This window comes from Peromyscus maniculatus, chromosome 12 (assembly GCF_049852395.1).
Source record: "Peromyscus maniculatus bairdii isolate BWxNUB_F1_BW_parent chromosome 12, HU_Pman_BW_mat_3.1, whole genome shotgun sequence".
Taxonomy (NCBI): Eukaryota; Metazoa; Chordata; class Mammalia; order Rodentia; family Cricetidae; genus Peromyscus; species Peromyscus maniculatus.
Window position 1 is genome coordinate 81,956,175 of NC_134863.1, and position 21,336 is coordinate 81,977,510.

Here is a 21,336-nt window from a genome sequence, read left to right on the forward strand (position 1 = left end):
GATACGGTGCCCACGAGATGTATGCAGACAGGTCGCTGCTCACTGAGAGCTACTGGTGTGACTGGAAGGATCCTGACATGCTCAACCAACAGACACAAGAAGAAGATCGGGAAACGCAAGCTGCCTGGTGCTGATGGTGTTGTGGATCGAGACCTAGAGAGGAAGAACATGAAGGGATTGCTGAGCATTGTCTCCCGGGCGCACCCATCCCACAGCACCCTACTTCCACACGGACAGGACTCCAACCTCCACCGCCCTCCTCACGGATGTCCTACTTTGTTCCTTCCGGGGTTTGATGGTGTAATCCACCACAGGGCTTCTTAGACTTCAGCCATTGGAGATTCTTTTTCATAGGAGGTTTTTTCTTTCTTTTTCTTTTTTGAGACAGGGTCTTACATTGCTCAACATGACCTTGAACTTCTGCTCCCTTGCTTTGACATCCTGAGTGCTGGAATTCCAGGCCTGGACCATTGTGCCTGTGTAGTGGGCAGCCATTCCGGCTTTGATCTGGAAGTTCCAACCCCCACTGAGGCTTAGGTAATGGTCACGCCTACAAGGCGGGGCTGAGAGAGGACCCTGAAGACCCGAGATCTGGATGCGTCTCTTGGTTCCTGGACCCAGGACGCTGGAGGTAGACCAAGCAGCGTTCTTCAGAGAACACCGCCGGACTGCGCTATACCTTTCTCAGACCCTGTAACCTATCCCTTCACTTGTAAGTTACCCCACAAAATAAACCTCACTTTTAACTATGTGGAGTGACCTTAATAATTTCACCAATATGCCTGGTTCACAAAATACTGGAGATTGGACCCAGGGCTTCCAAAATGCTAGGCAAGCACTTTCCCAACTGAGCTGTATCCCTACGCATGACTCCAGGTATATGGGTACATAGAATGAGCATACAAATAAAATAATTACTGATAATAAATCAGAAAGAAGTTTACTTTAAAATAATTCTTTGGTATACATATAATTTTACCATTTGTTAATAACAAAACCAAATTTGCATACTAATATAGTTATGTCTGCTTGCCTAATCCAATCCAAATGTATTAATTTGATAATTACATGCTGAGGAACAATCATAGCAAAAGAATAAATATCTTTGTTTCTCATAATTAGACCTTTGTGATTTCTTTAGGAGTAGAAAACTTTACATGTACAGTAAAAGCATTACAATTTATAAGGCACAACAGTCTTGAATCTGAGTCAAGATGTTTTAGGCTTTTTTTTTTTTTTTTTTTGGCATTGTGTCGAGTGCAGGCATGCACAGGGAGGAGTGTTTTCAGAACCAGGGCTGAAGCGAAGTCACACCATGCCACACTGGCTAGCCAGCACCGCCACAGACACAGCAGTGTCGTGATGTGTTGTTTGATTTTGAACTGAGTCTTGATTATTATGTTTTCCGAAATCGTTAACTAGTGCCATTCTAGGTTTGTGACTCCACGTGGGCTCATGACCCACAGTTTAAGATGTTTTAACCTTTTGAACTGTGCAGATTGGAAATCTTGCTGCCTGCTACATAATATTCAGTCGCCATTTGTTCTTATTCACCTGTGTGTTTACTCACTCGCTGACTCATTTAAGACACGGGAGCTTGCTTCTCAGGGAGGCGGAACAGTGTTACGGATCAAGAGCATGGGCCTGAGAAGACATCACTTTGGTGGGAGCCTTGTGCTGCTCTTCATTAGCTGGGTGACCATGAGCTAGCTGCACAGGCGTTACTTAACTTCTCACAGATTAATATGAAAATAATAGCCATACCTACAAGATGACTGTTTTCAAGGTTAAATGTGATAGATGGTCCACGTAGAATGCTTCATAAAGGACTAGGACAGAACTGGCGCTCAACATGCTTGCTGTTTACTACTGTGATTGCTCATGGCCGGAATGGGAAGTCACGTAGCCCGTGCCTGTCTGATAAACGACAGTCGGGAAGCTGGGCCATTCTCAGTTGCCTCTGCTGTGTTAGATCAGCCCAGATACCCCTCCATACCTACTCCATGACTATTTCTAGGTGGGTGGAGCATAAGCAGGGTAGAGGCTGGGGTGGCTGGGAAGGAAGGATGGACGCCATGTGACTGACTGCCAGTTATTTCAGGCACCAGGCTAGGCATTCCCCAGGATACATACTTTTGCAATAACGCCACGAGACGGGTCTCATTTGTCCCATTCCTCATGAAGGAAGTGACATTTTAGTGCAATGAACTGTACCCAAAGTTCACACAGATGACATATGTATTGAATGGACTCCCTCTGTCCCCAGATTTGATCTGCAAAGCCTTCCCTGTTCCACTCACCATCCCCCAGCCGAGTCATCTGATTTGAAGAAGGGAGAAGAAGAGGGACAGTATGGTCATGTCTCTAAGTTCACTGAGGTGGGCTGGACGAGACCTATTAAAATGGAGGCCAAGGCGAGCCAACAGTTCAACAGCCCGGGCTTGTTTAGCTATCGGCTAACTTGGCTTTGTGCTGATGGCTGCATCTCCTAGAATGAGTCCCTGGTGTTTTCAGGGTCTCATTTTTCTCCCAGGTACAACGAGGGGCGTAATGTTACATACCCGTGTACCCTGAATGACCAAGTAAAGCATGGATGTGCTCTTCACTTATAAAACACTAGGGAAGTTTGGTTTGGTCTGAGTTGGATGATCAAGTCTGGGGTATGGAAGTATCCTCATCCTTGAACCTAGCTCCACTATTCAAATCCATAGAAAAATGCATGTCACACTAGTGGTTTAGCCTGACATTCAGCCTCTGGTGAGGTAAGCCAGTGTATGTAATAAACCCCCTTTATATGCGTGCACAGTTTCTGATTTCTGCTCCACAGAATCCTGGCTACCGATGCAGGCACAATGGCATTCCATCCCTGATAGAAGAGGTGGTCTGGTGCAGGCGTGTACACTCTGTACTGATTTGGCGATCTGGCCAAGTCACTGTTGTGTACATAGTCTGTGGCTGTCCACGCAACTCTGAGGAGAAGCCTATGCACTGAGGAACTGAGCATTCTGTTCACAGCCTCCTGTCCTGAGCGACTTGCCTTGGAAGCCAGTCCTTCATCCTCAGTTAAATATTCCTGAACTGCCGTCCTGATACCTCCACAATGCCACAAGAGATACTAAGCTATTGCTACCCAAGGAAACGTCTGAACTCTCTATCCCAGAACCGGTGGCACACAGAATGTCTTGTTTTAAGCTGCTATGTTTTTGGAGTCATTTATTATAAATAAAAAACGTGTCTAAAACACATTCATTGCCTTATTTAAAAGCACACTCTGTTGCTGTGTTAAAAATTATATATTCTTGAGCTAGAGAGATGGCTCAGTAGTTAAGAGAGGATTCTGCATTTGCAGAGAACCTGAGTTCAGTTCCCAACACCCATGTCAGATGACTTACAACTGCCTGTAACTCCTGAGGATCCAATGCCTCTGGCCTCTGTGGGCCCCTGAAGTCACACACACACACACACACACACACACACACACACACACACACACACTTAAAAATAAAATAAATTAAAAAATAGTTTTTATAAATCCTTTGTAGTTACTCTATATGGCACCATGAATCTTAGTTGTTCAAAGTCAATTAGAAATTTTCTCACTGCTGAGTAATGTAACAAGCACAGACACTTCACCACCATTAACTCCCCGCCCCCTCCCCCCCACGCTTTTAAAGCAATTTTATCATATATTTTCATTTTTTCCTGGTTATTAAGTCCCATGAGGTACTTAATTCTTGACACCACAGCGCTTTCCATTGCCTTTCCTTACTTCTTACACTGTATGTTTCTACATGGAATCATTTTTTTTTAAATCATCAAAGATTATTTTTGTAGATGTTCTTCCTCAAAGATCTTTTGGTGACAAATTCTGTGACTTGCTTGAAATCACTTTTCTTGTGTCTTCATTTAAAACTACATTTCACTGAGTGGAGTCTGTCAGTCATTTTCTGTCCTAACTTTGAAGACAGCATTTTGCTGCTATCTGCCTTCTACTTCCGCTGTTCAGAAATCATCTGTCCATGTTCTGATCATTCCTTCAAGGTGGTATGTTGTTTTTCTCTCTCTGGCTGATTTTAAGAGTTTCTCCTGTTTTTCATTTCATTTTAGTTTTACTATAATATTCATAGGTGTGGCTTCCTTAGTGTTTACCCTGCTTGGTGCTCTTAGCAATTAATAAAGCTATATCTTAACTGCCTTCCATTAATTCCTTAGTAGTTAGCTCTTAGAACATTACCTTCTATTTCCTCTTTTCTTCTCCTGGAGTTTTAATTCCATTTATATAATCCACTATGCTCTTCACTTTACATATCGTATATTCAGTTTCTATATGTAGCATTTTAAATTATAATTTGGTCTATCTATTCTTCTCCTAGTCATAAATTGTCTTCTCAATATTTTATTTTGTTTTTAATGTGTGTGTCTATGTGTGAATGTATGCTGATTATGTGGGTGTCTGAGGAGGCCGGAAGAGGGTATCAGATCCTCCAGGGCTGGAGTTACAGGCAGTTGTGAGTTGCCCAACACGGATGCCAGGAGCAGCAAGTGCCCTCAACCACTGAGACATTTCTCCAGATCCAACTAATTCTTTCAGATGCTTTTTGCTTTCGATTAGCTCTATTTATTAAGTTTGTAATTTCAGTTTAAATCTTTTCAGTTGTAAAACATTGGCTTCTGTGGGTAGGTCCAGGTACTCTGCCAAGTCTCAATAGTTAACTAATTTCTTAGACTTTTTAATCATATCCATTTCACAATTCATGTTGCTAAATCCTGTGAGACCCTTCCTTTTTTGTTTTTTTTTAAACTTGTTTAAATGTCTTGTTTGGGAATTTCATACATACACGTAATGTGTTTTGATCAAATCTACCAGCCGCCTCCTCCTTCCCTTCCTCTCTATCTCCCTCCCTTTCCCTTCCAATATCACGTGTTGTGTTCACTTGTTTTCTAAACCCACTGAGTCCAGTTAGTGCTACCTGTACGTGTGTGGGTGTGACTCTGTCTGAGCGTGGTTGTGCACCCCTGAAGGACACCAACTCTGTCTCCCAGTAGTCATTAATTGCATGTGTGCAGGTGTGAGACCCTTCACCTGAGCATGGTTGTGCACCCCTGAAGGACACCAACTCTCTGTCTCTCATTAGTCATTAATTGCATGTGTGCAGATGTGAGACCCTTCACCTGAGCGTGGTTGTGCACCCCTGAAGGACACCAACTCTCTGTCTCCCAGTGGTTGTCAACTACTAATAGCTCCTCGGATGTTGATGGGACTTCTTGAAGCCCTTGCCCATCCATGCTGAGGTTTCTGCCGGATTGATCTTGTGCAGGTCTTATGCATGCAGTTCCAGCCATGGTGAGTTCATGTGTACCACAGTGTACAATGACCATACCCAGCAAATCCCCAGTACTGGGGAAGCAGAGCCAAAGGATTGTGAGGTCAAAGCCAACCTAAGCTACATAGTGAGAGCCTGCTACAAACAAGTAATAAATGAAAGAATAAATAATAAAAATCTATTTCAAAATTCACCTTTGGATTTAAATACAATTTTTCGGCTAGCTTGGGTTTTTCCTACATGGACCAAGATCACCGTGGAACAAACAGGAAGACAGTGTGGAGAATAAAGAAACCAAGTACAGGAAGCTCTTGGCTTAAACAAGGCACTTACTGAAACCCTAAGTACGATGATTTAGGTTTCCAAAGGCCTTGTTCTAAGACATATCTCAACAAGCCTGTTCTGAAATTAGCTAGTTATACATTTGATCTGTGAAAACTATATTTTATAAGTTTTCTCAGTCCAGAGTTGATGGGCTCCTGTGGTAGAGATCAATACACCTACTAGGACCAATTCCTAAAACCTTCAAAAAGTGTGTGTGTGTGTGTGTGTGTGTGTGTGTGTGTGTGTGTGTGTGTGTGTGCCTCCCCAGTGCTGGGACTACAGGTGTGTAGCATCACCACACCTAGCCAAATGGTGAATTAAAAGATGTTGTCCAAAAGCGAAACCAAACAAAGCCCTGAGGAAACATGCGCAGGCTGTGACCATTACACAGTGAAGCAGGGCAGGTTGGACCCCAGGCTACACATACCTTTGAAGCCATTACATGTGCTTCTAGTCCAGGCAGCTCCTGCAGGAAAAACCATGTTCTGAGGGATCTTGCCTGTGTTCTGACGCTGGATATTTTCTGTTGTCCATGGGACCAAACAATTTTGAATGAAAACTGCAGCACCTTACAAATCACACGTATTCTGACTGACTCAGACTTGTTCTTTTAAAATTCGATTGCATTAAAGAGATGGCCCCCCGGTCTTTTAATATGTTGGAAATGGAGCCGAATAATCTCCATTAAAGGTACTTATTTACCCAACTGCAGGATTCAGTGTGGAGACAGATTTGAAGGGACTAATAGACCCCGCCGAGAGAACCGCCCGTTAAGTGGTAAATACAGTATGTTTTAAACTAGGGACAAATCCACTGGCTGAAATGACTCTTTGATCTTTAAAAGGCTCGTAAACAGGGCAGTGCACTTCAGCCTATATTTATGTATTCAAATATTGGGAGGGAAACGCAAGCAGAGTCTCAGGGCTGCAGGAGTTGGCGGTTTAGACAAAAAGAAGGGCAATTACTTGGTCTTTGTACACACGAAGCAGGCTTTCTCCCTGTCAACCAATGAGCTGGGAGCTGGGGAGGCATTTACTGTTGATGGGACACTTGAACCAATCATTGCACAGATGTAGGATGTTTGTGAAGAGCAAAACAGACAACTGAAAGCAAGAGAAAGAATGCTTTTGTTTCTGAGTTATATCTGTGGTTGGTGTTGCTCTCGTTTGCCTCGATGAAGGGCTTCTGACTGCCTCCGCATCAGTGCCTCCCCCACACACGTACCCCCTACGTTTTCACTGACATCATGATCCACATCTGGACCTTTAATTTATGAATGGCTTGCCTGTGGCCTCTTTCTCATGGAGCCACCAGAGCAGGGGCACGGTGAGGCTTTGAGGGTAGTGGTTGTCAGGGACTCAGATATCTGGGTGACTCCTATCTGTAAATAGTTTCATGACGGTGTTTTATCTTCTTCTAATGCAGAACAATCCAGTCTTTAAGAAGAAATACACTCTCCCTTGAGTGTAAGGGTCACAGATACCAAAACAGAAACCTCAGCAATGATGGCAGAAGCCATGCTACCTTTAGCCGACTGCCACCGTGACCACAGGTGTGTATCAGTCACATGGCTGGCTGGCTTCTGAGGTTCCAAAGGAATTGAGGAGCGGAGAAAATTCAATGGGTCAAAATACAGCTTTTATCCCATTAGCAATTCATTTAAACCACATTCTATGCATTATGATAAATGTGTGAATAACACGTGAGCAGAAAAAATCTCAGCCTGAGATAGGAAGCCAGAACAAGTCCAGCAAAGGACCAGGCTGGCTCTTTTATCAAATTCCTCAGGAGAACTCACGAAGGTCCTAGGAGAAGGACAGTATGTCCGAAGGCAGCACCCCAGTGACCTACTTACTTATCCCTCCTCTAAAGAGTATGGCCCCTCTCCTCACCAACACCCAGGGAAGGTGTGTCAAACAACCCTTTGGAGAACACTCTAAAATGCTGTTCACACTGTAACACTGAGTAGCCTTATCATGACCTCAATTTTATGTCAACACTTATGTGTAGACACCCACAGATATGTTATCTAGTTGTGTTTGTTTTGAGCTTCATATAGATGAAATTATACTCTAGGTATTCTGATTGTTACACACAATGATTATCCATGTTCATCCCTATGTACTATTTCACCACTGGAATGCAACAACATACTTATCCGTTCTTCAGTTGCTTCCAGCTGTTATAAGCACTGAGGCCATATATCTTGGTGCTTGTGAATAGAAACTATGAGTTTTTTTCCTCGTGGTGGAAATATTTGGACTTTGGACAAAGATGTATTCATTTAGAAGTGATGTTACATTGTATCCCAAAGGTGATTCCATCGACTTCTATTCCCAAGTGTGCTGCCTGAGGTGCGGTCATTCCTCATCCTCTGCATTTCTTTATTGTGCTTCTTTTCAGTTTCGTTCACATATTTGTTATTTGTGGCAGACTGATACATAAACCTGTAAAGAGTGATGTTTGTTGCTGTTTTTAAGTCAGGACTCCCAGAAATACATCGACTAGTTAGAGATGACAGATGACAAGTGAGAAGGGGGCGTTGGAAAGAATACAAAAAGAGTGGGGCAATTCCAAACATCGGGGAGAAGGTGGAGGTGCGCGAGCACTGGAGGTACCACGTGGGAGATTCCTGCGATCGCCTACTGCCTCCCCCAGCCATCCTGCCTTCTGTAGATGGCAGTAGTATATAACACCCCGCAAAGCTCGCAGGAAGCTGGAAGGACTCAAAATCCTAGAGAGACCACTTCTCCCCCTGGCCAAAACTCCATGGACGTAGGTGACGGTCGTGACTCATGCATGGGTGGGTCAGCTAGGATTAGGACTCTCTCCAGCGATGGGGAGCCTCATGTATATGAGAGACATTTGGTTAGATGAACAAAGACATTGGCCATCCAGGGCTTGGAGGAAAGCTCTGTACAGACACTGTGCTGGGCTCTTCCTAATGGCACACCATCTTCATTCCTTGGGATGGGATGTTGGTGACCTAACCATCACCCCTTCGTTTTAAGGAGGATCTGGGAAGGGATAAAAGATAAAGAATGGAGCACGTACAGCGGCAACACATTTAAGAGAATTCCTGGAAGCGGCCACACCCTGATGCTTAGATAACACTGGCCAGAAACTTGTCACGGGGAGCAATAAGCCAGAGGGAGGCCAGGACGTTTGGTCTTCCTTCCAAGCAGCCATGTGCCCAAGGGGAGGCTGTTGACTGAGGTAAACAGATATCAGACAACTGGCAGCTGTAGGTCTCTGCGGTCGGCTAACAGAAGAAAGGTGCAGATGTTTTAGCTGCACAGATCCTATTGCTCTGCAAGTTCTAACACGCAGGACATTCTGTCTGACAACCAAGGCCCCGCAGTCTTAGTGAAACCCTCTCTCTGTTCTTGAATATCGGCTAGTATAGGGAGGAGGTGGCGCCAACCCTCAGGCCACTGCTGAGGGTCAGTGTACCCGGGAGATAAGGCCAACGGAAGAGAAATTTTCTCACCTGTTGATATGGAAAGAGGAATACAAGGAGCAGCATTTTGGGTTGCCCTCACAGAACTGACTTGGCACAGAATGAGCCCTAGGTCAGTGGAGGCCTTGTCGTGAGATGGGACAGTTTCCTCATGCGACCCAAGGCATGGCTCTCCATCAGTATTCCCACTGAAGAGTCTTAACACCTCTTGTTGGCTACTGTGATTTCTACCTAGATGCTGGAGCCTCCAGCATTGGATCTGGATGAGCTAGCAAAGAGCATTTAGTTCAGTCTCCCTCCTTCCCTGGACCACTAGCCTGGGGCTGCGAGGTAAACTTGTCTCTCCCCAGACTTCCATCTTAAGTAACAGCCACTTCATCACTCTGGTTGCCCATGCTAAAGATACCCCATTTAATCCATTTAGCTGACCTTCTCTACTTTCAAAGTGAGTTCCGAATCCATCTACTTCTTACCTCCTCTAAGGGCAGCTTCAGACCACAGCAGCCAGGAACACAAAGGGTGGGAATGTGGGAAGGAACGAGGCTCAGAGCACATTCTTCCCTAGAGTCTGCAGAAAGGGTTAACTTGATGGACAGACACCTTGACTTAGACTCCTCATCTCGATAAATAAGTTTCTGTCGTGTGAAGCCCTCTGGAGATACATCTATCCCCTGGCATGCGATGTATTGTCCATCAGTTTACCAGTCTCATCATTAGGAGGGCAAGGGTGTTCGTGACCATCCCTCCTGCGGCGAGTGTGGTGATGGGCAGAGAGTAGACACTACAAATACTTCCCGGAGAAGAGAATAAAAGTTGATTCTGCAGGGCCTGGTGTGGAGGGCTCTCCCTCCCACTAATGCAGATGTTTTCTGTTGCCTCCTATGTCTCCCCTGTCCATAGCGAGCGAGTGACTGTCCCAAGTGTGGGAGCCTGACATCATCCCAGGCTGCTGACAGGTCAGAGCCTCCCCAGGAGATCTTCTTAGGTTCTTTACCTCGGAGGTGTGTTTCCTGTCTCTGGGACTAGACCGAGGGAGGGTGAGAGTTACCCTAGGACATTGTCTGGGATCTGCTCATGTTGGAATACCCCTTTACAGACACAGATCATCCCCTTGGCGGCTGCTGAGTGACTCAGTGGCGTGCTGCTCTCCCTGTGAGAGTATTTCCAACACAGTAGAGCAGGCAAAAGTGCCAACAAGCTCAGGTGCTTCCCTGCAGCCTCACCACCAAGTTACCCCGCTTTCCACCTTTGTAGCTTTGTAAAAGGAGGCACAAAGACGTTTTGTAATTCGCCCGAAGGACCCCAGGGAGGCTGCGGTGGGCTCACGGTTGGATAGGGTGCAGTCTGTCCTGCTTTCCGATTGATCGGTCACCACAGATAAGCAATGCTTAAAGGGCGACTCAGAGGGAATCCACAGGGTGCGGTCAAATGTATCTTTAGGAAGCAAGAAATTCAGGCCGAGTGTTGGAACGGCCCCTCTTCTCTCTCCAGCGCATCTTGCGATTCTTGTTTCCTTTCAACAGACTTACCCTGTGAATTGCATTTGGCATAGTGAACCTGGTCTTGTATTTGCGTTCTCAGGACAGCCTGACTGATGGAGAGAGGTCCTTGGTGACGAAGGAAAGCCAGACAGTCAAGCACCTCAGATTCAGTGGGTGGATAATCTACCCTGAACCCTGGAATTGGGAATGCTGAGATCACACTCCTTCCCAGGGGGCTCTTCTTTGGGAAATCAAACGTGACAAACAGAATACTCACACGCTCGCATCAACTACGTGACACGTACTGTGCTCTTTTCACAAGAGAAGGTGAAGCCCACAGGACTTTAGACAACCAGAGTCTCTGGTGTCCTGCTGTGGCCTTTGTTAGCTAATAGAAAGACACCTCCATTATGCATTCATCTTTGTGCCCTGTTCTCCTTGCCTGCCTGCATTTTGGGCCTCATTTCTCTTCCTCTCCTTCTCCCTGCCCCCCTCTCTCCCTTCCCCCCCCCATAGGATTGGATTAGACAACCACTGTCATCTTTATCATATCTGTAGCATCCTCATTTCCCAGCTGGTCCACACACTGAGGTTCTGGGAGTTAGGACGCCAACATCATGGTTTAAGAGAGAACACGATTCAACCCATCATAGTGATTTGGCTACTTTCTTCCAAATGAACCCAGGGAGACACATCTCTGTGTGTCTCTTGTGGATCATGCCGCCTTGGACTACGGCTGAGGTGGCAACCTGAAGCCAGAATGCAATGTGAGGCCCCGGCATGGACTAGAGCAAAGCCTGGGCTTTGACAGGAATTTAAATCCCGAATTTGTAATTTTAACCTAGCACATTCAATGGCTCACATGACCTTGGTTGTCCTAGTCTGGGGCTCTGAGCAGCTGACCCACGGGCCTGTGTGTGTGTGTGCACACACAAGTATGTGCACATGAATGAAAGATCCCAGCATACTAGCTTAGCCTAACGCCATTTCAAGTAAGGTCTAAAAAGCGCAGGGTGTCTACAGCCGGCCTCCTGGCCCCAGAAAAGGGTACTAAAGGTCAGAAAAACAGCTTGGAGCCAGACAGCAGGCGTGTCAAGCTCGGGGAAAAACCACGAGCTGCCCTGAGTTTGAACCCGTCCTCATTTGAATCGTCCAATCAGAGCCCTGTAAACCATGAGCTGCCCTGAGTTTGAACCCGCCCTCCTCGTGCTCCTGCTGCCCGACCCTATAAAAACCCTCCGCTCCAGCCCGGGGGCGCGCCAGTCTCTTGAGCTTCTTGAGGGACTGTGTTGCCCCGGGTACCCGTGTTCCTGAATAAAGCCTCTTGCTGTTTGCATCTGACTTGTGGTCTCGTGTGATCTCTGGGCGAGGGTCTCTCCAGAGGGAAGACTGCCTTCGGGGGTCTTTCATTTGGGGGCTCGTCCGGGATTAGAGACCCCCCGCCTCGGGACCACCGACCCACTGTCAGGAGGTAAGCCGGCCTTGGTGTATGTCGTTTCTGTCCTGTCAGAGTGTTGTCTGTTTGCGCGCCTGAATCGGTCTGGAGTCAGTGGGGCTGAAGGAGCTGACGAGCTCGGACTTCGCCACTGCGACCCTGGAAGACGTTCCACGGGTCTCTGAAGTCCCCTTCTGGGGCACGGGAAGTCCCCTTCGGGGGCACAGAAAGTGTTGTCGGTTTGTCTGAATGTTAAATGTTATCTGTTTGCGCGCCTGAATCGGTCTGGAGTCAGTGGGGCTGAAGGAGCTGACGAGCTCGGACTTCGCCACTGCGACCCTGGAAGACGTTCCACGGGTCTCTGAAGTCCCCTTCTGGGGCACGGGAAGTCCCCTTCGGGGGCACGGGAACTGTTGTCGGTTTGTCTGAATGTTAAATGTTATCTGTTTGCGCGCCTGAATCGGTCTGGAGTCAGTGGGGCTGAAGGAGCTGACGAGCTCGGACTTCGCCACTGCGACCCTGGAAGACGTTCCACGGGTCTCTGAAGTCCCCTCCTGGGGCACGGGAAGTCCCCTTCGGGGGCACGGGAAGTCCCCTCCTGGGGCACGGGAAGTCCCCTTCGGGGGCACAGAAAGTGTTGTCGGTTTGTCTGAATGTTAAATGTTATCTGTTTGCGCGCCTGAATCGGTCTGGAGTCAGTGGGGCTGAAGGAGCTGACGAGCTCGGACTTCGCCACTGCGACCCTGGAAGACGTTCCACGGGTCTCTGAAGTCCCCTTCTGGGGCACGGGAAGTCCCCTTCGGGGGCACGGGAACTGTTGTCGGTTTGTCTGAATGTTAAATGTTATCTGTTTGCGCGCCTGAATCGGTCTGGAGTCAGTGGGGCTGAAGGAGCTGACGAGCTCGGACTTCGCCACTGCGACCCTGGAAGACGTTCCACGGGTCTCTGAAGTCCCCTCCTGGGGCACGGGAAGTCCCCTTCGGGGGCACGGGAAGTCCCCTCTGGGGCACGGGAAGTCCCCTCTGGGGCACGGTTTTTCGGGGCCACCCCCGTATCAGAAGGATACGTGGTGCTGGCAGGGGGCGGAGAATTCAAACACTCCGTGTCCCCATCTGAGTTTTTGCTTTCGGTTTTACACCGGAGCCGCGCAGCGAAACTGTTTCTTGTTTGTGGTGTCGGTTTGTTTTGCGTTCTTTGTCTAATCCTTCTCCATCCAGGCGCGGCGCCTCCTGTCACGGCGCCAGCCGCGACCACCTCAGCGGCTGCGTTCACGGCGCCTCCTGTAACGGCGCCGGCCGCGATCCCGGCGGCTGCGCTCTCGGCGCCTCCTGTCATAGCGCCGGCCGCGACCACCTCAGCGGCTGCGCTCGCGGCGCCTCCTGTCATGGCGCCGGCCGCGATCCCGGCGGCTGCGCTCTCGGCGCCTCCTGTCATAGCGCCGGCCGCGACCACCTCAGCGGCTGCGCTCGCGGCGCCTCCTGTCATGGCGCCGGCCGCGATCCCGGCGGCTGCGCTCTCGGCGCCTCCTGTCATGGCGCCGGCCGCGACCACCTCAGCGGCTGCGCTCGCGGCGCCTCCTGTCACGGCGCCAGCCACGACCACCTCAGCGACTGCGCTCGCGGCGCCTCCTGTCATGGCGCCAGCCGCGATCCCGGCGGCTGCGCTCGCGGCGCCTCCTGTCACGGCGCCGGCCGCGACCACCTCAGCGGCTGCGCTCGCGGCGCCTCCTGTCATGGCACCAGCCGCGACCACCTCAGCGGCTGCGCTCGCGGCGCCTCCTGTCACGGCGCCGGCCGCGACCTTCCCAGCGGCCGCTCCCCCCATGATGACCCCGCTCGCTGGGGACTCGGAGGAAGAAGAAAAACAGAGAGTTTTCCTGGAGGCCTGGAAGCAGGTTCCGGGCGATGACGGGAGGCCAACCCAACTCCCAAATATCATCGATGCCGCCTTTCCCTTGACCCGCCCAGACTGGAACTTCAATACACCTGAAGGTAGGGAGCATCTACGTCTCTATCGCCAGTTGCTTTTAGCGGGTCTCCGAGCGGCCGCCGGAAGGCCTACCAATTTGGCTCAGGAAAGAAAAAAGAAAAAAAAAAGGAAAGGAAAGGAAAAAAAAAGAAAAGGAAAGGAAAGGAAAGGAAAGGAAAGAAAGAATCACCCGCTGCATTTTTAGAGAAGCTGAAGGAGGCTTATAGGATGTACACTCCGTATGATCCAGATACCAGTCTAGCTCAGATATCCGAACCAAATTGCAGCGGTTGGAAAGTTTGCAAGCGCTAGGTTTGCCAGATTTATTGAAGGAAGCAGAAAAAGTGTTCAGTAAGAGAGAAACTCTTGAGGAGAGTGAGGAAAGGAGATGACAGAAACGTGAGGAAAGGGACAAAAAAACAACATAGGGAGATGAAAAAGGTTTTGGCCACCGTTGTGTCTCAGGGACAGCAGAGAGAGGGAGATAGGTTAAAAGAGCGAAGGAGGCCACCCCTTGATAAAGATCAATATGCTTACTGTAAAAAGAAGGGACCAAGAGTCACAGGTCCTAAAGGAGACCCCCTACAAATCCTTGCCCTCAGTTTAGAGAAAGAATACCGTTTGTTTGAGGCAGAACCCACGGAAAAGTCACCTGAGGAGCTACAGAACTGGCTGAGGGAGTTTCCTCAGGCCTGGGCAGAGACTGGGGGCTTGGGGTTGGCACGCGATCAGCCACCGCTGATGATCTCACTAAAGGCCTCCGCGACTCCCGTTTCAATCAGACAATACTCAATGTCACGGGAAGCTCATGAGGGGATCAAGCTCCATATTCGGAGGCTCCTGGACCAAGGGGTGTTAAAGCCCTGCCAGTTACCTTGGAACACCCCTCTCTTGCCTGTTAAGAAACCGGGGACAGGAGACGATAATCTCCATCCCCCCTCCTCGAAACCCCCACCAAGTTCGAGAATTCCTGGATACGGCTGGGTACTGCCGCCTTTGGATTCCTGGCTTTGCCGAACTGGCAGCCCCATTATACCCCCTCACTAAACCAGGGACCATGTTCCAATGGGAAGAGAAACATCGGAAAGCGTTTCAACAGATCAAAAAGGCCTTACTCGAGGCCCCGGCTCTGGGTCTGCCAGATCTAACCAAGCCCTTTGAGCTGTTTGTGGATGAGAACTCAGGTGTTGCCAAGGGGGTACTGATACAAAGACTGGGACCTTGGAGGAGACCTGTAGCGTACTTGTCCAAGAGATTGGACCCGATGGCTACAGGATGGCCTCCATGCCTCCGCATGGTGGCAGCCATTGCCGTATTACTCAAAGATGCCGGAAAACTGACTCTGGGACAACCATTGACTGTGCTGGCCTCCCATGCAGTGGAGGCCTTGGTCCGACAACCACCGGACAGATGGCTTTCTAACGCCAGAATGACTAACTATCAGGCCTTACTGCTGGACTCAGACCGGGTAAATTTCGGGACCACAGCCTGAGAGAGACCCCGTGCCCTATAGCCCAAAAGACCATGAGCTAGCAAAGAAAATGGGGGCGGACTGGGAACAAAGAAGACAGGCATTGACCCATTTGAGCAAAAACAAGATAAAGACCTTATTAGACAGAGAAAACACCTGGGCAGTGCTGCTGAACCAGGATCAGGTACTCCAGCAGGTAACTTCCACCTGCCCAGCCTGTGCTCAAGTCAATGCAGGAAAGGTTCATCTAAACAAGGGGGCCCGCCAAAGAGGCCATCGTCCTGGTGTTCATTGGGAAATAGACTTTACAGAAGTAAAACCTGGACTCTATCTCCTGGTCTTCGTGGACACCTTTTCTGGATGGATCGAGGCATTTCCAACCAAGAATGAGACGACTAACGTGGTAACAAAGAAACTGTTGAAAGAAATCTTCCCCAGGTATGGGATGCCTCAAATATTGGGGTCGGATAACGGGCCTGCCTTCGTCTCCCAGGTAAGTCAGAAGGTGGCCAAACTATTGGGGGTTGATTGGAAACTCTATTGTGCATACCGCCCCCAGAGCTCAGGACAGGTAGAACGAGCTAATAGGACAATTAAGGAGACTCTAACCAGATTAACGCTTGCAACTGGCACTAGAGATTGGGTGCTCCTACTTCCCTTGGCTCTCTATCAAGCCCGAAATACCTCCGGCCCACACGGCCTAACCCCTTTTGAGATCATATATGGGGCCCCACCTCCTGTTGTAAACTTTCTCCATCTTGATATTTCCTCTCTTGCCACCACCCCTACTTTAGAAGCACATCTTCAAGCCCTCCAGTTGGTGCAGAGGGAGGTCTGGAAGCCCCTGGCCAAGGCTTATCAGGAGCAGCTAGGCAAGCCGGTGGTGCCCCACCCCTTCCAGATCGGGGACTCCGTTTGGGTCCGACGACACCAGACCAAGAGCCTGGAATCACGGTGGAAGGGGCCCTATACTGTCTTGCTGACCACCCCCACTGCACTCAAGGTCGACGGGATTGCTGCATGGATCCACGCCTCTCATGTGAAGGCTGCCAGGGAACCCGACCCAGCAGGATCCAGAAAGTCAACATGGACAGTGCGCCATACACGAAACCCCTTAAAAATAAGGTTGACCCGCGGCTCCTCTTCCTCCCCCTCCTCTTAATCTCTACCTACCCCCAGGGGACTAGGGCGGCAGAGAGCCCGCACCTAGCTAAGAGGCTCACTTGGCAGGTCATCTCACAAACTGGGGAGACGGTCTGGCAAACGACCGCCTTTCACACCCCCTTTACATGGTGGCCTAACTTACATCCAGATCTCTGCCAATTAGCAGCAGGGTCAGAGGACTGGGACATCCCTACCACTGACCCCATGAACCCCAGAGCACCAGACGTCTGTCAGGATGGTAAGGGAACTTGCAAATGTAGTGACGGGAGATACGGATGTGGCCACCCTGAAGCCAGGGCAGCCCTGTCATAACTATCCTTCTACGTCTGCCCCCGGGATGGTAGGGACAGAAAGGTGATTAGCCAATGTGGGGGTTATGAAAGCATGGGGATGTGAAACAACTGGCAATACCTATTAGAAGCCTTCGTCCACTTGGGACCTCATTAGGGTAAAAAGGACTACCCAAGGGGAAAGCCGCACATGGCGCCCACTCACCCGAGCACATTGTTGGGGTTTCCCAGGCGAGCTTAGTACATACTGGGAGGGGGAGGGCCCCTGTATAAACTTCACCTGCAACCCCCTAAACATATCCTTTATCTCGTGGCTCCCAACGGAACTTACTGGGCCTGTAGCACTGGACTTACACCATGCCTCTCCCCCTCAATAGAACTGTACCCCAGGATAGTCTATCATACACCTGAAGATATCTATGCCCGATATGAAACAGGGGTCCCCCGTATAAAAAGAGAGCCAGTCTCACTAACCCTGGCCCTGATACTAGGTGGATTATAGACACAGGTACCACTGCCCTCATGGAAACCAACCAGTTCCGACAACTCCAGGTTGCCATGCATACCGATATCCAGGCACTGGAGGAATCCGTGAGTGCCTTGGAAAAGTCACTCACCTCCCTGTCGGAGGTAGTTCTGCAGAACCGGAGGGGATTAGACCTCCTCTTCCTGCAGGAAGGGGGGTTATGTGCTGCCCTTAGAAAAAAAAATGTTGCTTCTATGCGGATCATACTGGGGTGGTGAGAGATAACATGGCTAAGTTAAGAAAGAGACTAGAACAGAGACAAAAACTCTTTAAAGAACAGCAGGGGTGGTTTAAAGGATGGTTTGGAAGGTCCCCCTGGCTCACCACCCTCATCTCCACCCTTATAGGGCCCCTTCTGATTTTATTGCTCCTTCTGACGCTCGGGCCCTACATCCTAAACAGACTTGTCCAATTTATCAGGGAACGTGTTTCTATTGTTCAGACCTTGGTATTGACCCAACAATACCAACGACTCAACCAGGTGGAAATGGAGCCACATCCCTATTCTTCCCCATGAATGGAGGATTCCATTCCCTGAGATAAGAAAATGGGGGAATGAAAGATCCCAGCATACTAGCTTAGCCTAACGCCATTTCAAGTAAGGTCTAAAAAGCGCAGGGTGTCTACAGCCGGCCTCCTGGCCCCAGAAAAGGGTACTAAAGGTCAGAAAAACAGCTTGGAGCCAGACAGCAGGCGTGTCAAGCTCGGGGAAAAACCACGAGCTGCCCTGAGTTTGAACCCGTCCTCATTTGAATCGTCCAATCAGAGCCCTGTAAACCATGAGCTGCCCTGAGTTTGAACCCGCCCTCCTCGTGCTCCTGCTGCCCGACCCTATAAAAACCCTCCGCTCCAGCCCGGGGGCGCGCCAGTCTCTTGAGCTTCTTGAGGGACTGTGTTGCCCCGGGTACCCGTGTTCCTGAATAAAGCCTCTTGCTGTTTGCATCTGACTTGTGGTCTCGTGTGATCTCTGGGCGAGGGTCTCTCCAGAGGGAAGACTGCCTTCGGGGGTCTTTCAGGTGTTGCATACAACTCTGAGAACTGTCTCTTCATACCTTTCGGATACAATTCCCCTCCTCCTTTTATTTCCTCTATAATTTTTTTCATACAATATTTTCTGGTTATGGCCCCCCTCTCCCAACTCCTCCGAGATCTCTCTTCTCTCCCTTTCGACAGGGTCTCACTGTGTAGTCCTGGCTGGTCTAGAACTCACTCTGTAGCCCAGGCTGGCCTCAAATATACAGAGATCTGCCTGCCTCTGCCTTCCATGTGCTGGGTATTGATACAATCTTTCCTGCCTCGACTGGTTCCATTATTTTTCATTTCCTCACCTCACATTTTCAGACACGTCCCCACAGGTGCACATGCAGAGAGCTTCATGTTCAAGGCCAGCCTTACCATCTCCTGGATCCCCGGTTCCTAGGAAACGATGTTGCATTGGCTTGTGCTCAAGTTCCATCCAGATCGCACACTCCCTGGTCAGCATAATGACCCCTATCTGTCCATGGAAGGCAAATGGCACTTAGTAAAATCTTTCCCAGTGTCCTCAAGTTGAGCTTTATGAGGAGTTAAACATTTTTTTCATGCCTAATTATTCCCTCCCCCCCCCCCCGCTACACTTTGATGGTTTGTTTATGTGTCTGTGGAACTGCCCACAGTCTAATTTGTGGGTCTCATGCAGAATAGAAACGCAGGGCCTCTTATTACAAAGTTATTAATAATTTCAAGATGGCAACAGAATAACCAGATAAATGTGTAGCTCTTCTACCAGTACGGCCCTTGCAGTTGGCTTTGTCTCTGCCTGGTACACAGAGGGGGGCACCCTCAGGTCCTTGATGCCTGCCACTCAACAGATGATGACCGAAGAAATGAGTCAACACAAGAATAAGTCTGTGAGATTTAAAAATAAATTTGTGAGAGATGGTGCGGCTGAACTGAGCCCTCCTCCTCAGTCACCAAGGTGAGAGGAAAATGTGGCGGCATGCAGTTATTTGTAATAACAAATAATCACACTTTGTGTGCATGTAAGACTGCTCATCTTCAAAACACTTTCAAAACATTAATTAATCCTTACAAAAGCACCAATGAAACTGAAACCAAAAGGAGAATGTGAGGCATGCAGAGTTTAATTACCAATATTAAAGTCTGGCACACGGCTAACGCTCCTCCTAGCAGGACAGCCAGCACGTTCCACGCTGCCTCTCAGTCCAGAAAAAGTGGGGCCATGGGTCCTCATTTCTAATGCATGAGTGAAGAAGGAGGGGGGCTGTCTTTAGAGGGATCTGACTGTATGTGGGGTGTGTGTGTGTGTGTGTGTGTGTGTGTGTGTGTGTGTGTTGTGTGTTGTGTTGTGTTGTGTGGTGTGTGTGTGTGGTGTGGTGTGTGTGTGTGTGTGGTGTGGTGTGTGCGTGTGTGTGGTGTGTGTGTGTGTGTGTGGTGTGGTGTGTGTGTGTGTGGTGTATGTGTGGTGTGTGATGTGGTGTATGTGTGGTGTGTGATGTGGTGTGTCTGTGTGGAGTGTGTGTGTGTGTGTGTGTGTGTGGTGTGGTGTGTCTGTGTGGAGTGTGTGTGTGGTGTGTGTGTGGTGTGGTGTGTGTGTGTGTGTGTGTGGTGTGTGTGGTGTGTGTGGTGTGTGGTGTGTGTGGGAGCCAATCATCTGAAGGAGGGTTGTATTCACTCACTTAACATCTTAAGTCCAGCTAAGGACGGTCATGAGAATAGGTTGGACTCATTTTGTGCAGCGATGTGACCAGTTCTGGGAAGTTATAAGTTCAAGCTCAGCTGTCAATTCTGAACCAGAATTTGTAAAAGATGCTAATGAACAGGGTGGAATCTCTTGGGATCTGGAGCTGAATTTGGATACAGGAGAGGACTCTGTCTACATCATGGTGGTGAAGGAAGCTTGGACGGGGACCAGGAGGACTAGCAGGCACAGTGTGACAGAGCAGCGCATCTGTGTTGTGCTCCGCAGCAGGGGAGAGCATGTCTGTCCCTCTGTAGCAGAGAGGGGCCTGCGCCCAGGGGGCTCTGGTCACTCTGTCCCCACTGAGCAGAGGGGCCTGCTGCTGCTTCGGGCTCTCCTAGGGTGCTCAGCACCCCAGAGCGTCGAAGGCTGTGCACAGGGCTGCCCTTTCAGAAAGGACACTGTGGGAAGGGAGGAAGTGCAGGGTAACTTCCTAGAGAAGGAACTTGGCAGACTCTTCCTCAATCAGGCGGCAGAGAACAACAGGGAGGTGGAGACATCTCTGCCACCAGTTTACTTTGAAAACCCTACAGAACAGCGGTCCCTGGTCAAGTCCCATTCTTCTCACTGGAAGCCCCTGTTCCCTGTAACCTGGGCTCCTCGCCATGTCCTGCCAGTGCCCACAGGCAGCCAAGTCCCAGGTTACTCCTTCTCACCTCCCCTCCTCACTTGATTCCTGATGCTTTCTGTAGTCATTCCACGGACTCTTGAGGGCCAGTCACGGTCCTCACTGGTGGCCCATGAGCGTGCAGTAGTAGGCTTTCCAGAGCGGCTTGTGGCAGGTTGGTCACCTGGGCCACACAGAATCAAGACTGAAATGCTAATAACAATTCTCATGGGGAAAGGTCAAGGGAAGAACTAGTTTTAGAAATTTCTCAATCACCACCAAGGCCTGCCTTCCCCTGTTTGCATAAACGGGGGCAGAGGATGGTCATGGGTTGGATACATATATTTTCCATGTCACATTTGCAAATTCAATGTTTCCCTTTTTTCCATTGGTGTGTGTGTATGTCCATGTGTGTATGTACGTGTGTGTCGACCCAAGGACAACGTTGCTTACTGCTTTTCAGGTTTCTTCTACCTTCTGTTCTGTTTGAAACAGTCTCCCACTAGCCTGGAGCTTGCCGAGTGTGCTAGGCTGCCTGGCCAGCAA